At 37.5% G+C, this 16,409-nt stretch overlaps 1 long non-coding RNA gene across 1 annotated transcript; it reads left to right on the top strand.

Annotated features, from left to right (window-relative positions):
* Positions 1 to 261: 261 nt before the first annotated feature.
* On the top strand, positions 262 to 15,659 carry LOC147601767 (uncharacterized). The gene is made up of 3 exons (XR_015257687.1): positions 262 to 361; positions 2,071 to 2,223; positions 15,374 to 15,659. It is a non-coding gene; the product is annotated as an uncharacterized LOC147601767 (long non-coding RNA).
* The last annotated feature ends 750 nt before the right edge of the window (positions 15,660 to 16,409 follow it).

The following is a 16,409-nucleotide window of genomic DNA, read 5'->3' on the forward strand; positions in this document are numbered from 1 at the left end:
CTGAGAGGATGTAAACAGAAGGTCACGTGACCTCGCCTCCGCGGGCGGCCAAACCCCCGCCGCGCCACGGGGCGGCTGAAAAGGCGGGGGGGGGGGGGGGGGGGGGGGGCCGGGGGGGGAGGAAAGGCCGGCAGCTCTGCTTCGAGTCGCGATTGGTCGCTCTTCGCCAGCCCGAGAGCCAATGGGAAGCCGGCGTTCGCGGCGCTCGTCACCAGTCGCTTGGGGACAGGGGGATTGTTGTCCTCGCGGTAGCACCCAACGGCGGGCTGTCTCCTCCCGCGCCGGGCTAGGAACCCCGTCCTGGCACCGGACCAGGCCGCCCGTGTCCCCGCCGCCCCTGGGAGGCGGCTGCTTGTCTCCCGTGAGCCGCTGAAGGAAGGAAAACGAGCGGGTTCTCGCAGTGGAGGGATGGGCGGGGGGCCAGGTCCGGCCGCGGGGGAGAGGAGGGGCCGCAGCACGGCGGGAGGGCGAGGGAGGACAGGCAGCTTCTCAGGCCGGGTTTGTAAAACATGCGCAAAGTGCCCATCCGAAGTTGCTCTGCTTTCACCCGCCCTCCTAATTTCATGGCCTTTTGCTCTTTCTCCGAGGAATGGAGGATTGGGGGGTGGTATCTCCTCAAATCCCGCCCCTGAAGGGCCTCTGACAAGGGAAGTCAGAAGTGGCACCGGCCCTCTCCGTCCTGAAGTGGAAGGACTTCAGGCGTTGATGTTGCCGATACTCTGAAAGATCAGATAGTTTGGAAAACTATAGGGAGGAAGAGAGATCCCAAGGAAAGATCAGAGGAATTCAGGAAAGTACTGTGGAAGGGAATAGACAGGAGTAAGCGGAGGTTGAGACAGCCTGGGGCCCCGGTGCAGGCTGGTAGAGCCCGAGGTGATAAAAATATTGGGTCATTCTGAGCCCTGGTCTCAAGTGCGGTCTCTAAGGCATCCCTGCTTTTGAAGGGGGCTGGAGGAATTAAGTGAGATTTGGGGAGTCAGTGGGGAAGGTAGGCTGCTTCTGATGTTTTGAAAAATTAAAACTACCCAAGTGTCAGGACTTGCAGCAGCTTGGCTAATCACTTTTCCACTGAGGAAAAAAACAAGAAATGCCAGAGATCAGTATCGGAAAATGGATGATATTCACACTTGTGGAACAGTAAGCTCATATTCACCAAATGATCAGGCAAAACGTGTAGTGTTTATGGATTTCAGACTACTGGATATGAAAAACTGACCTAGAGTGGATGTTAGAATAAAACCAGGAATTTAGGTAACTTGGTGACATTTACAACGATAATTTAGTCTGGATTGATTTAAGCATTGGGAGTTTTGCGAAATACAGCTGAGAGGCATACATTTTTGAGTTTTAGCCAAAGTTTGAGTACTGGTGGAACAGGATTTCTAAGTAAAAGCCCTGAGAAATGAAGCACAAAAAAAATGTAGCTGGTAGGATGCCAGGAGTGAATATTACTCTGTTGGGGGGCTGAATTACTTAATACCTGTGGCACACAATGGTTGTAGGTGGCAACAACTGAGGTGGAGCTAATTGTAAACATAAGGGGGAGAGTTTCTGCTAGGCTATGACTTAGAAATAACGCTGTCTTTTGTTAGTTGTACTGAGGGATTCAGATAGTCCTACAAATTGCCGTACTGTTACTGCTGTAACTGACGCCCTCTTGCATGAGAGAGATGTAGGAGAGGAGAAACACATAAATGCCATTTTTACGTTGAAATATGTCTTGCCCTTAGAACACTTAAATAATTTTATCAGGCTTTGAGTATTTAGTATTTTTTTTCTGTTAAGAATGTTTAGATAGGTGGAATAAGTGTGTATAATTGTCTGTCTATTGTACATATTAAGGTTCCCTGTTTTTCATTCCCTCTCTTTTCATCACATCCTAGATCTTCTCATTTGTCACCAACACGTGTTCATTACCTATCAGACAAGGTTCACTTCATCAGTATTCACTCAGGACAAAAGTTATGGCCATATTTTGCACATTCAATTTTAAGAGAATTTTCTGATGGCTTTTTTTCCTGAAAATTGCCATGTTATGCTTGAACCGATACCTTTTTTTTCCATTTACAGTGGAAATGGACATTCAGTTAGGAAGGTCATTCTGCTGTCTTCTCTCAGAGCTGAAAAGAAGCTTCAGCATCCAAGTCTAGCAGAAAATTCAACTCGAGCATGTACGATTCTCCAAATCTACTTTAGCTCCTGTCATCCATTGTCAAAACAGAAGTAAGATACATATTTTCTATTGCAGTGTCTAACTTCTGCATCTTGATATGAAGGGTATTTATTGTCATTTTATTTTAAATTTGAGGTGTGTGTAATTTGGGCAACCTTTCTTTTCCTATGAGTGTAAGTTCATATTCTCAAAAAACATATCTCAGCTTAAGTCTTACATGACAGACCCATCAAAGCTCTCTGTAAATTAGCTGAATTCAAAACCCATGTAGAGCAGTTCTTAATTGAAGCACAGTGAAAATCCTTTCACATAAAACAATGGGTTGTGTAGACTAATGCACCCCCCAAACTTCATTATTCTATAAAAGTTTGGGTTTTTTTTACTGCCTCTGCAGATTTAAGCATTATTTTTTCTCTCAATACTTTGTTCTAATACTCTGGGTTTTTTTCACGATCGTGCAAATAAAGTCTGAATGAGGTGGAAGACTCCAGTTTGTCTTCATTCTATGCTGCTGGTGAAGGTTGTAGCATTCAGATGCTTAATAGAAAAATACGTATTCAAGACTGCCATTTTTTAGCTAAATTTGAAATTTGCTACTAAAGATAATTAAGGTTAAGTACGGAAACGTAACTGTTACCATATTGAAAAGAAAATCAGATATACACAGCAATTTGTAATGAAAACTAATCCAAATAAAGTTGATGTCATATATATATATTGAGTAGTTGCATTTAAGTTGGCTTGATTTAAGTCAATTTCAACTTTATGTTCTGTGTTATTGAATAACTGTTTTAAAATATTTTCAAATGCTATAGGAAATATGTATAAACCAAGTATTTTTTTTGAAAATTTATTTATAGAGAGGGATGCAATTTTGGTAAGTGAATAAAGTTTAAACTTGCAACGTTTATGATGGAAATTTAGCTCACTGTTAAAAAATATTTTTGATGCTCTACAATGAAGTCTAATTTTAATGAAGTCATTAGAGCATAATGTTTTGTTGGATTTCTTAAGTGTTATCTATACCAAGTAAGGATTTTTTTACTCACTTGTTTAGCTATTGAAGGCTAATACCAGGAGAAAGATATGAGAGACTTACACTTCAACTGTATTTCTAACTGGTTAGTTCACATTGTGGTGCATTCATTTGAATGTTGACACAACTTTTTAGAAAATATTCATAACTTACTATAATTTTGAATCAATGATTGTTTTCTGATTCTACTCTTTTCTGTAGTTAATGAAACTAGATTTTTCTGGTAATTTTTCATCTGTCTTTCATTTTTTTTTGCCTTGGCGTTCATGTTAGATGAGTGAAAAAGACACAGTGTGCAAAGACATAGAAACAAATCCTAATGTTGCTGTTTTAATTATGGGTAGTTACTGCTCTGTGAGTTACCTGCCATTTGTTTTTCTTACTGACAAACATCCGAGTAACTGTTCTGAATGTCAGCACTTAACTTCTTCAGGTACATTTGTTGTAACTAGTATCTAGCTGTATAGAGGTTCAGTCAGCTTGAGAAAAAAAATTAAGTAGTAATTGATGATGACCCTGGGATTTAAACAATCAGAATGCCTTCTTTATTGGAAATTACTTCTGCCTGAGTTTTTCAACTGATGCTTTTTGAAGGCCATAAAATTAAATTAAAAAATAAAACAAGATATAGTCTGCATCTAGTTCAGAAAACCCATGTAAAAGTATACCTAAACAGAGTAATAAAATAGAGATGAATGAATATAGAATATGTTACAATAAAACTGCTGTGGAAATGTAAATAGATAACCTGATCCATAAAGCTAAGGTTAAATTTATATTTAAAGGACAGACCTTCTATATATATTCAGATGAATTGGCTTGAGTGGGATGATACAAAGATCTGGGTAAGTAGTACTTGATATTACATCATAGACAGACAAAAGGCTAAGACAAAAATTGAAAGTCCTTTTTAAAATAAGTCTGAGAAATGTGAAGATTATTACTCCCTAATCCAGCAAATAATTCCAGCTGCTAGTGGTTCAACTAAATAAAAAAATAGTGAAAGATGTAATGTTGCCAATTCTTGCATATTTAGTGGTTTTTTTCCTCACGTATTTTTCTTTTCTGAAAATATCCGTGATCTTCCGCTATACCAATGAAGCAGGAAAAAAAAGTTGTCCTCAAGAAAATGGTAGGACCCAGAGTTTTCAGAGTTAGTGGTAGTTGCTGTTTCTGTTTTCTTTTATTATCCTCATCAGAGGGACAATACTTGGCCAATGTAGCACAGTCATTAGAAACTAAAAATCTTGGAGCTGACGAACTTCAGCTGGAGAACTGGACAAAGAGTTTCACCAAGAGCAGCCATAAGAAGGATGAGAAGAATCCATTGTGTTCTGATTATTCTTAGTCCAATGTTTAGACTGATAGGGAGATCAGAAGCTGCTGATTTTCTTCTGTTACATAAAATTTAACAAACAGTCTCTTCATACTGAAAACTACACTGAACACTTACATACTTTTAATTTATATTTAAAACTTAGAACTACTGGTGAGTGTGTATACATCATGTTTCTCATTCCTATTACATAACTAACTTTTTCTCTAGTTGTCACAGTCTTATATATATAATATATATGATCTATATATATTATATATATAATATATGTAATCTTCCTTACTTCAATCTAATCTCATTCTATTCTTTTGTTTAATCTTTAATTATCAAGCATTTTAAAATTACAGTCGATTCACTATGTCTGTTTTCAGTGAATCATAGTGAATCTTCTCATGATATCTTCCTGATAATCTTGCCTTCATACAGCATATGCGTTGAGCTCTGTCTTCTTAATTTTTCTTTGCATTGCCTTTTTTCTTTTCCTTTATTTTTGGTGGATTTTCTTTCTTGATGAGCTTTGATTGGTCAGTTTTACAGGTGCAGAACACAAAAAGCATGTGCTACATAAGTAGTGGTTACAGTTTTCAGATACTGTCCTCCCTACAGTAGATATCACTTCTGGCAGCTGGATACAGCGAGCACGTACTTCACACCATATCATATGTTGTCATTGGCATAGTCCATGTCAGGAAGAGGGCTCTGAAATGGAAAAGTGCTGCAGTGGCTTTCTCCTGTCTTGCAGGCCTAATCTCTTGTCTCAGACCAAAAAATACTGTACTTCTGAGAAAATTATGAGTAATGCAAAGCGAAGAGTAATGAAATAACTGCTGGAAGGCAGTTTCTCTTACCCTTAATGTTTGGCCTGCCTGTCATACTTTTAAAATGTTTTAATTTTGCATTCTTTGCTCCCAGACATGAAGTGTACCTTTTGTGGCTTTCATCTCTATCCCAGCAGCCATCATGCCATTTCCAAAGATCTACAGTAAGCAGCGCTCAATTTTGCAGGAAGGTAACTGGATCAGCCCCCACAGAGTGCCAAACCCAAGCTGAGTCCATTCAGTTGCACATACAGCACCAGCCCCCTCATAGTTAAGCTGCAATGGACTAGTCTGACTCCACAGTCGTGTATCGCGTTCCAACCTCCAGTTCTGATGAGTAGCAAGACATCAAATTGGCTCCGTAGGCTGTTGATGTGGACCTCTGAAAGCAGAATGCAGCTGCACTGCTTTCAGGTGTGGCCTGGCTCTGGAAGTAGTTTAGTCACATTTGTGTGGTGGTGTTTTGACAGGTGAGACTTGACAGATTTCACCTGTAAGACTGGTAAGATCTACACACACAAGCTCTAGTGTCTCTGCATCTTTGGCCTTGTTAATCTGCTGTTTTGATAAACAACCCCAGCATAACTGTCTTAGATAAAAGCAGCTGTATGCTGATCAAGCTTTACATAGAGTAACGTCTCCCAAAAGCTCCAGGGCCAGTTGATTGAAAAGGGCATCTTTAAAAGGAATAAATAATCATTTACTGCAGGCCATGTCTATGTGCCAGGTTACGTCACAGAGTATTCCTACTGGTGTTTAAGATTTACTTGCCACTTTTCTTTCAGAACTGCACACTGGGTCCCTCTCCCACCCCCTTCAGAGAGGCAGTTGATACTGTAACCTTGCTAAGGCATTTGTAATTTTTAGGAATAGGTGTTTTCATTGCTGTAGATTCTGAAATACACTCTTCTCAGAGATGAATTGTGTTAAGCAGTTGAAGTGTTACACATGTTGTGGATCACGGTCGTGCTCCTTTGAGGCACACAGAATCGGTTCCAAATATATTGTGTTGGGGTTTGAGTCACATATGTTTATTTGGCACACAAGGAATCTGTCGGTGCGTCCCAGCTCGCATCCTCCATTTAAGTGATCACAAGTCTTACCTGCGTTATGAGAGGAAATGTGATACAGCAGTAGGAGAAATGTCTTCTTTTGTTGCCCTGAGTAAGCAGGAGTAGCAGTGATAATTAGCAAAAGTGGTATACCTGCATACATCGTCTTAGGAGGCTGCAGGAGGTTTTTTTTCCCTTGCTATGAAATTTTCTGCTAGGGCGGTGTTAGCACTCTTAAGCCCCTGGAGCAGTCATGTTGGGAGTGCTCCTGGCTGCAGGCAAAGGATGGCAGAGAGCCAGAAGTATTATTTTAGCTGTCAGGACATAAGTTATGCTCAGTTCATATTTTAAAACATTGAAAGCACATGCTAAAAAAAAAGTACATGTATTTTTACTTAAAGATTAAAATTACTGAAATGAAATTAAATGCAATCTGTGGCTATAAACATTGGTCTCAAGGATGTGTCTCTTACGAACAGCTGTCTGGCCACCTCCAGATGACTTTTCCAATTTACTCCTCGTGCCTTTGTATGTTACGAAGAAACTTGAGAACCTAGCAGCGGAAGGGTTCCAGTGGCCTGTAGTCACTGGTAAGTGTATGACCAAATGATGTTCACAAACATAACAGACTGATCACATCTAGATAACAGTTGACATACTATAAAATAAAATCTAGTCACGCAATCGAATGTTAAAAAAATCTTTTAGAATTTGGTACCAAGACTTTTAGGTTTCATGTATAGAAGTAACCTCTTAATCTGTAATGATATTTTACAAATATAGTATATTAAGCCATTCTTCTCTTTCAAAAGGTTATGGATACCTACTTTCATTTTTTTTTTTTTTTTTTTTAACATGACCCACGATGGGAAAAGAAATGTCTTCCCTGTGTGTTTCTGCTTTCAAACATTTGTAACTTGTTTCAGAGGTATATTAGGGTACAAAATGAATATGTCAGCAGAAAGTGTCATATATTATCACCTCTGTCCTACTCATTGATTGTTAAATGCAAGCACGAGACATTCTCCATGGAAATATGTTGATTTGTCTCTGGCTGTAACTGACAGTGAGTCAACAACAGATTCTTTATGTCATCCTTTGCTTAAATCAATAGGGTGTTTTGCTAAATTTATAATGCTTTTTTTTTAGAAACAACACAGTCCTTCAAACTGAGAAAAATTATATGCCACCATGATTAATAGTTTGAAGCCAAACAGTCTATGAGCTTCCCTTGAGTGAGTCATGTTAAAAGTTAGTTACTGTATTTTGTATCCTAAGTAATAGCAAAAAAAAATATTCTGAAATCAAGAAATGTGAGGAATTTGCCTGTAGTTTTGCCCGATTTTGTTAATCAAACATGGAACAGTATGTAATTTAATTTATATGAATTAATATTTAACTTGCAGAGCCTCTATTCTGTATATGGGCTGATAATACACTATCATTGGTCCTCTTACTGGTAGTCATCTGGCCTGTGTGCAGTAGTTTCAGAGGCTTTTAAGGCCAACTATCTACTTAGAGTAACAATCTATTAGGTACCTATTTCTTGCGTGCTGCTTTTATCTTCAAGTAGAAAGATGCGGAAAGCTATCTGCATGTTGTAAGTATGTCAAAAATCCAAATGTCTCTAGTTTCAGTTCTAACACATTTTAATATTTTGACAAAATGAGAAGGTTAACTTTATATGTTTTTTTTTTCCCTAAGAGAATTTAAATCTCTTGATCAACAGGATTGAGTTATTATAGACAATAATTTAGTCTTCTTTTGGACTGTATAAAACTGTTCTTTAGCAACAGGCTACCAAAAGGACAAGGAAACAATCATTTCTTGTATAGAGATCATTAAAATTAACCTGCTATTTTTAAGTTCATAGGATATAGTATTCTACATTTTAAGTATTTTTTTGTGAGAAACAGAGAAAAAATACATTACATCCAACAGACTTACCAAATATTTGTGCTTAATATTCAGCATGCAACTTGCTTTTTAAAGGTCTTCTAACATAACATAATCTTTTCTCTCAGCCTCCTCCAAACCCTTAATGCTTTCCAAAAAAAAGCAGTTGATATTTTTCTCCAGATTTGGCAGAGGTTTTACACCTTTTTTTTTTTTTTTTTGCTTGTTTTTGCTTTTTGGATGATGCAGTTGACTATTGTCAGGTCTTTGGAATTTGGCAGATGGCTGGGGCAACAAAAGTGAAACTTCATAACTGTGTCTGAGGAGCACATTATTTAGTAAGTTCTGTGAAACTAGATTGTTAGGAGAGATGTAAAGAGTCTCTGTAATAGAAATGTTCTCAATCAGTTAATTAGAGTGCTTTCCTAGAATCCCTCATCTGGGGTTGTACACCACACCTTTAGGTATATAGTAGAAGAAATTAAATGTCCTGAATATTCTTCCCTATTTATTCCTCTGGCTCTTAGAACAATGGTGAGAAAGGTAAAAATTATGAGAGGTTAGCTAGGTAATATACTGCCATTGTAATTAATTAATTGAATATGGATATGGGGAACAATACACGTATGAGTGAACTATATGTCAGTAGCAACCATTGGATTAGTGTCACAACTATGGCATATAAAGGTAGTTAGGAGAAGATTAAGTGAAGAGTGAAGGAAAGAAGATGGATAAAAGGACAAGGCAGGAAACAAAGGAGAGAGAAGAAAAAGGGTATGACAGGAAAGGGTATGACATAAGACCTGAAAAGTTCCAGAAAGTTGCAGAAAATAGCTAATGAGAATAGTGCAAAACAAAGCTCAAGATTTTAACTTTTTTTTTTTTTTTCTTTTTGACTACACAAATCTCTCTTTGGCCACTTCTGCAGCTGTTTCTGCTAGCACCAACTGCAAGGTATTTTCTGCCTTCAGCTATTCTTGTACAAAGTCATATAGGTTGAAGCACAGCTAGACCCTAGTGTCTGCATCGTGGAGGAAGCATCACTAGCACATTTCGGAAAGGTTCTGCAAAGCAAGAGTGCCTAAAGAAGGAACAGAAAGACAGACTTGGGCTCATCCATACATACCTATTTGCATGATGTGCTGAGTGCTTTCAGGTGCCTCACTTCTAAGAGAGATTCACTTTTTACAGGAATAGTGGCCATTGAGTACCAAGGAGCAGCAAGAGATGGGCTCTAAGGTTAAAGGTGAACCAGGAGCTGAGAGCAGCCACAGCATAGGATGAGCAGTGCCCTCATTGCCAGGGCACAGTCTAATAGCACCTGAGCTGGACAGGCAAAGCAGGGTGGCAACAGCAACAGATGCTATGAACAGTGCAGGGATCATAAGGCAAAAGCAAGGCAACAAGCCAGATCTAAGGTGAATCCAGGAAATCAGAACAACAATGCAGGGGTGGGGATGATAGGTATACCTACAGCATAGAGCAACCTGAGGCTAAATGGATCTTCTGGGGCTGTGGGCAGGGGTTGTGAGTGGAGGTCCCAGGCAGGGCTCATCAGGGCCATTGCAGCCCCTTGGTGCACTCAGCCCTGACACTGAGCTTTTCAACTGATCAAGACCAAATGGAGCTCTTTCATGACATAACTTGTCAGGCCAGACTTTGCAGTGAATACATGAGTGCAGGGTATAATAACCAGATTAAGATTTTACTGATTAATCATGTTTAAGGTATGCCAAGTTAAAAAACTTCTGTTTGTTTCAAGTGTCTATAGGTAGGTATTACGTCTCTTGTAGAAATTATGTGGCTAATTGTTGTGATAAGAAGTAGGTTTGTGATCTTTCTCATTTGTTTCATTTGGCTGAATGCATATATCTTAATGTGCAAGACAAGGACAAGTAAGCAGACCAGTGCTTGTGTTAAGCCTTGAGTAAATGCCAAAGGCCAGTGTTTTCCCCTTACTGCGTATTGGTAACAGTGGAAGATCTTCTTAAAGCTAACTAATTTTTGTGTGCAACTACAGGACTGAGCATTTTGTAGTCAAGGAGGTTTGAATAAGTGTCTAAGTCTCTGTCCTTTAAATCATGTCAGAGATTGTTTCACCCTGATTCTTGGCAGTTCTTAAGAAATAAAAAGTACTAAATAATCAAATATTTGTCCATAAAACAACTATAAATCTTCATAGGGAATGAATGTCTTTAACTGTTTTATTCAATCTCTCTCTAATTTTTCATACAATTACGTGAAAAGAAAAAACTCCACTGAAGAAAACCCAGGTATGATAGAGGAAGATTTATTTGATTGATTTTTTTATAGTGTGAAAATTACTCTGCTAAAGTCCGCAACTTCTCAAGTAAAATAACAGCTTGAAATCAATGGGACTACATGCAAGCATGAGGGTATACCTACATGGCATTTCTTCTTCTGTATATGTTAAGTTTTCCAGTGTTAAGAAAGTCTTCAGTGGATTCTGAGATAGACATTATGATATACATTACAGCAACAGCAGAATCTGATCCTGGAACAATTGAAATCTCAGTATATTAAAGAATACAATTATTTATTTTATATGCTAAGTTTGCCTCTGTATAACTTAGTACTCTGCTACTGAAGCAGGCAAAAATGCAAGGATAATACAAACCTCTTTTTCCTCCTCCAAAGAAGGAACTGTATTTAACTGAATTGCTCTACTTTTTTACATTTTCTGGGATATAATCAGTTAGAGTCTGCACTCGTGAAAATGTTTTAAAGTGCATAGGCAACAATGTGTTAATATCAGCGAATGCTCAGTAATTATTTCTATTGGCTTTCTTGTTTCTCAAGTCCATATCTAGCTAATTTTTAGGTGTTTCAGTGCTTTATGTAACCATTTCCAATTGAAAAAATAGAATTCAAACCATACTGTAGATTACAGGTAAATCTATCTGTGGCAGGTAAACATGCATATCTAGATTGTGCCAGCATCGAATTAGATTAATGGACAAAGTTTACTCTTAAATCTCACTTTGGTTTAAAGCAGTTGGTAATTGCAGAGCCCTGCTGATAGAACACTCTTGTTCACTACAAAGAAGGCTTGTGCTGCAGAATGGGAAATGAAGCTCAAGAACTTTCTATAAGAAGGTAACAATACTTTTTCTCAATGTATTTTAATTCACCTGAATGAAGCCACTTGTATTTTTGGCATGTAATAGCAAACTGAATTCATAACGAACACAAAGTTAGTGATTAAGAGCTACAAATAGAATAGCATCCAAATGGTTTCAAATCTCTAGGGCAGTAGAAGCCACTAGAAACTGCACAGTATGTAAGTAAGCATGTAGCTAAAACTTGTATGACAATTTCAATCATTTGATATCCAACTGGGTTCATGGGCTTTCTTCATATATGCCTGTATTAAGGGTAAAAGTACACAGATATGTAAAAAATAGATGTACAAAACAAAAAAAAACCCGGCACAACTAAAGCTATTTAAGCACACTCCACTTAGTTCATACACATCTTTTAACATTTGAAAAATACATATATGAAGGCTACTGCGTAGCTCTTGCTCTTCATATATTTTATGATAGTCTTCCACTTTACAAAAGTTGCCAGAATCTTTAGAAGAGTATTTAGGAACATAAAAGAAAAAGGAATTTCCTGAACTTCAACTGTGAAGAAGAAAGGGTAGAAGGATCTTTATTTTCTGGAATAATTCACTAGAAACAGATTTTAGAAAGCCTTTTATAAAGATGCATCATATACATCTAAGAGCTGTTCTAAATAATTTTACAAATGGCACACTTTATTGGATTCTAGTTTAGGATTTTTTATTTTCTGTTACAACCACAGAAGCAGCTTTTGACATCATTCACTCCAACTTTATCCCAGATCCTTAAAAATTTCTGTGATGTTTCTTTCTTAGAACCTTTGGGCCCTTTAGATCTTGACTGTCAGGGTAGCTGCAATTCCTTGTGTAATGTGGGTATACTGCTGTTGCAAGTTCATCAAGACAAGTGACCCTGAGGCTTTTTTCATGGCCTTTCATTTGGTACTATCTTTACTATCACTGACGTTAATAAAGTCAATGTATTGCCTTTTTTTTTTGTTCTGACTTTCTACCCTGCAGCCAGGAAGGATCATTTCAGAAGATAACAGTAGCTCTTCTTTATTCTGGTGATTAAATGTAAGAGAAATCTTACAAAACCTTCATTTAATTCTTTCACTTACCGCCTTCAAACATTAGAATTAATTTATTTTATTACAGTCTAATCAGTTTTCTGCAACAGAAACAAACTAAATATATGGTTGTAGTGTTCGTGTGGCTTTTTAAAACTAATTTAACTGTTGCAGAAGAGCGACACCATTCATTGCAATCAGAACTTGGGAATCAAAACACAATCAGATACTGAGAGTCCAGACTGTAATAAGTACTTGATTTGTGACTTAGAGATGCAGGAGACTGTAATGTCTGAAGACATTTATAGTTATAGGATGAAATATGCTCTTAATTTCACAGAAAGGAAGAGATGTGGAAACACAGAAAGGCAAAGACGCAATGTTCAAATAATGCCAGTTGCCTTTTTAGTGAGATAAGGTATAAACATTTCAGCGTGCTATGATGTAAAGCTGACCTGCTATAACCAGTTTTCAAAATTTCAAACTAACTTACTCAGTACCTACATTTTATCTGAAGCCATAAAAACTTATTAAATATATACATACATATATGTGTGTGTGTGTGTGTATATATAAAAATAAAATTAACTCTGGTAAACTTCTTCCTTGATGGTTATTATTTAAGGACCCTCTAAATATTATTAGGGTTATTCTTGCACACTTTTTTTTTTCCTTCCAATGGTCACAGAGGGTCAGTAACACCCAAAGGTGCAAAGGTCATCTTCATTATTTTCTCTGCCTAATAATAGAGTGCAAATTCTTTGGGAACAGGGTATGTCATTATATGGGTTTATTACTGCATCACACCTGTGTAGCTCAGCTATCACAATGCTCCCTTTTAACAGATCAAATAGGTTCTGACCTTATGATATTGATGTAGTAATCTTTCTGCTGATAACTCTTCTGATTTTGCAAGAGTTACTTTCAGAAGCACAGTCGTTGGTTAGTGCAAAGGAAGGAGGGAGGTATGTTGCACTACTCCTAATTGTTACTGATTTTCAGTAGGACCTTGGATCTGTCTTAAAGTAAAATTCATATTTAACAAAAAATTCTCTGAAACACCTTATTTATGTCAGCACTGTATTGAGAGAAGTTTATTAAAAAGCTGCAGAGATATTTTTGTTTAGTCAGGATCCTATTGTTGTTCTCTTCCCTTCTGGGACGTTAACACCAAAGAGATTGATTTCTTTAGCTTATTTTTAAATTATTTTTCTTCACTAAAGCGGCATTGTAATGCTAGCCAAACTCAAAAGCTCACAGACCTGAAACATGACAAAATGGCTGGGAAGAACCTAAACTAAACTGGTGATAGGAATTTGATAGAGATTCTTCCTCCTTCAAACAGAAGAGGAAGTCCTTTCTCTAAAAGGACTTGGATCTGCAAATCAATTCATATAAGTAAACAACTTTACCCAAAGAGAAAATAAAAGACTATGGCATTCTGGCCACTCTTGTTATACTTAATACCAAAGGCTTTAATGGAAGTTGAAGGACAATTTTTAATACAATTAAATAACAGTGAAGTAATGATACTTTTCATTCCCATAGCTTTTCAATGTAAAGATAATTATCTTCCTGGATCTCTGTAGAATAGACATGTATCATTATCCTCATTTTGTAGAGCATACAATGAAGGCACAGCAAGGTTAAACAAATTTCTCAGAACTAGAAAAAATAAGGAAAACCAAAAATAGTACTCTCATTTCTTGTCATCTTGTTCTGTTCTGTTTTCACAAGATCAGCCTTTATTAAGTTGTCATCTGAGGCACCTTTTAACAGGTTATACCATGAAGAATTTAAATGAGAGGCTTTTAAAGTTCGTTTAGGAGATGAACTATCAAGACAGGGGATTTAAAAAGCATCGCACTGACGATGAGTTTTGTCAGGTATATGCGGTTTAAAGTCCCTGTCATGCTGCTTTGTTGGATGCAAATTTTGTGGACTTTCTTTCCATGACTGGAGCGCTCACCAAAACAAAATACAAAATGACGTTATATAGGAGAAACGGTCAGCTTGTACTACTGCTGGGTTCCTCTAAGCATGACAAGTTTCCTGGTGCTGTAAGGAGCCCAAAAGACTGGTGATGTCCTCTGGTAGCTTTTGTACTGCAAACCTTACATTTTTTACAAGATGAAGGAGAGTGATCTGTAATTCATGACATGCAGAGACAGAGCTCTTCGCTTTTCTTTGGACCTTCTTTTACTTGCTTGTGTCTGATTATGGGGAGTTGGGCAAAACAGGGATACCTGCCCTTTTTTTTTTTCATTCTTTTATAGATCTTACCAGATTTTGGAACCAGAATCAACACTGATTGTCAGTGTTTTTTTCTGTGGAAAAAAAAAAAAACACAACAACTTTAATATTAAAATATATAGGCAGTATACCAAATAGGGTTCCTGAAGTGACTAAAAAATCATGATGCTTACATTTCTATTTAGATTTGTCTTTAGGGAGGTGACATTTGGAGGAGTTCAAAAGCTGTTTTCATGAGTTTTTGCAAATTTCTTCTACAGCAAAATTTAGCTACTTTCATCAGGCATCACTGCCAGTTGCCAGGAAAGTGTCAGAATTCTTCTCAGTAAATCTGTTTCTACAAATTTGTCCCAGGTAGAAAAAAAACATTTTTGCAAAGAAAAAGAATCTTCTGACTAAAGGAAAAAAAACCAAGATCTAGTGATTTGGAAAGAGAACCCTAAAAAACCTTCTCGCTGAAGGCTATTTAATCATTGTAGTAAGTTCTACTGTTTACTGATCTAATCATTGGTAAGAAAAAAATGCTTTACAACCTCCAAAATATTTTTGTGATAGCTGAGGATGAAAAGGTTGCTACATTATATGAAAGAACATTTTTTTTCTGTAATTAAATGTTTCTCATAATATTTTCATTGTCTATTTTGCATCTTACAGGTCAGTGAGCTCTGCGGTCCATGCTTAAATAAGTCAGTACAGTTGCATCTCACACCGTGAAAACAATTCTACAAAATCGGTTACTCCCTCAAGTCCTGAGCGCTGCTGCGAAGCACACTGCTGATGGGTGGACCCCAGCCTACTGTGGTGTGTTAAGACCAGAGCTGCCTGCATACAGAGCCTCATATGCTAGCTCCCCAAAGTGACAACACTAAGGAGTATTCTGCAAAAATATTAGAGTAATTCTGGTAGGACTTGAAAATAAAATCTTACTGCATCTCTAACAGTGTTTTTTGTTTGTTTTTTTTTTTTTTCTGAGAGGCTATATCAATGTACTTCAATTTTAGGACTGTAAACAAGGAGTGCTTTGCTGACAGTGACTCCAGATATACTGCATTTTAGTTATCAGACTCTATGCCTTACTTTGCCAGAGATTTTAATGCTCTATTGTTAGAATGCCTGGCACTGTAAGGAGAGGAATACTTAGTACTTCCTCAGTAAACATATAGACCATTCTTGAAAGGTCTGCAAGACCCAGTCTGACGTTCAAAGCAAATACTGCCTTCTAGACACATAAAGGAATTGTGATGCTGTTTGCATCTCTGTTGAATAAAACACTCTTGGGTGGGTTTTCATTTTGGGAGAGAGTATTTTGAAGAGATTTAAGAGAAAGCTTGGTACAGAAGAAGAAGAAAAGAATTACAAGCTTAGACATTGCTTGGAAGCATTCTGTAAGAACACAATTTAATCACAATAATACGGAACTTTTTATTGGGATTTGTCATGTCTAACATAATAGACCTGAGTCCAGATTCTGTTGCAAAACAACTGTTGCTGGACTGACTTCTGTCAGAACTTATGTAGTTTTTTTCCTGCAAGCTTACTAAGTAATCTTTCCATTTGGAATGAGCACGGAAGCCCTAACTCAGAACTTGCAGTTCTAGGGCTAGTCAAGCTTCTAAGTCCACTGCTCCGGGGACTTAGTGAAGGTCATTCAGGATCTGTGTCTAGAATGTGTCAAAGATGGGAAGGAGAA

This window comes from Chlamydotis macqueenii, chromosome 2 (assembly GCF_036417535.1).
Source record: "Chlamydotis macqueenii isolate bChlMac1 chromosome 2, bChlMac1.mat, whole genome shotgun sequence".
Taxonomy (NCBI): Eukaryota; Metazoa; Chordata; class Aves; order Otidiformes; family Otididae; genus Chlamydotis; species Chlamydotis macqueenii.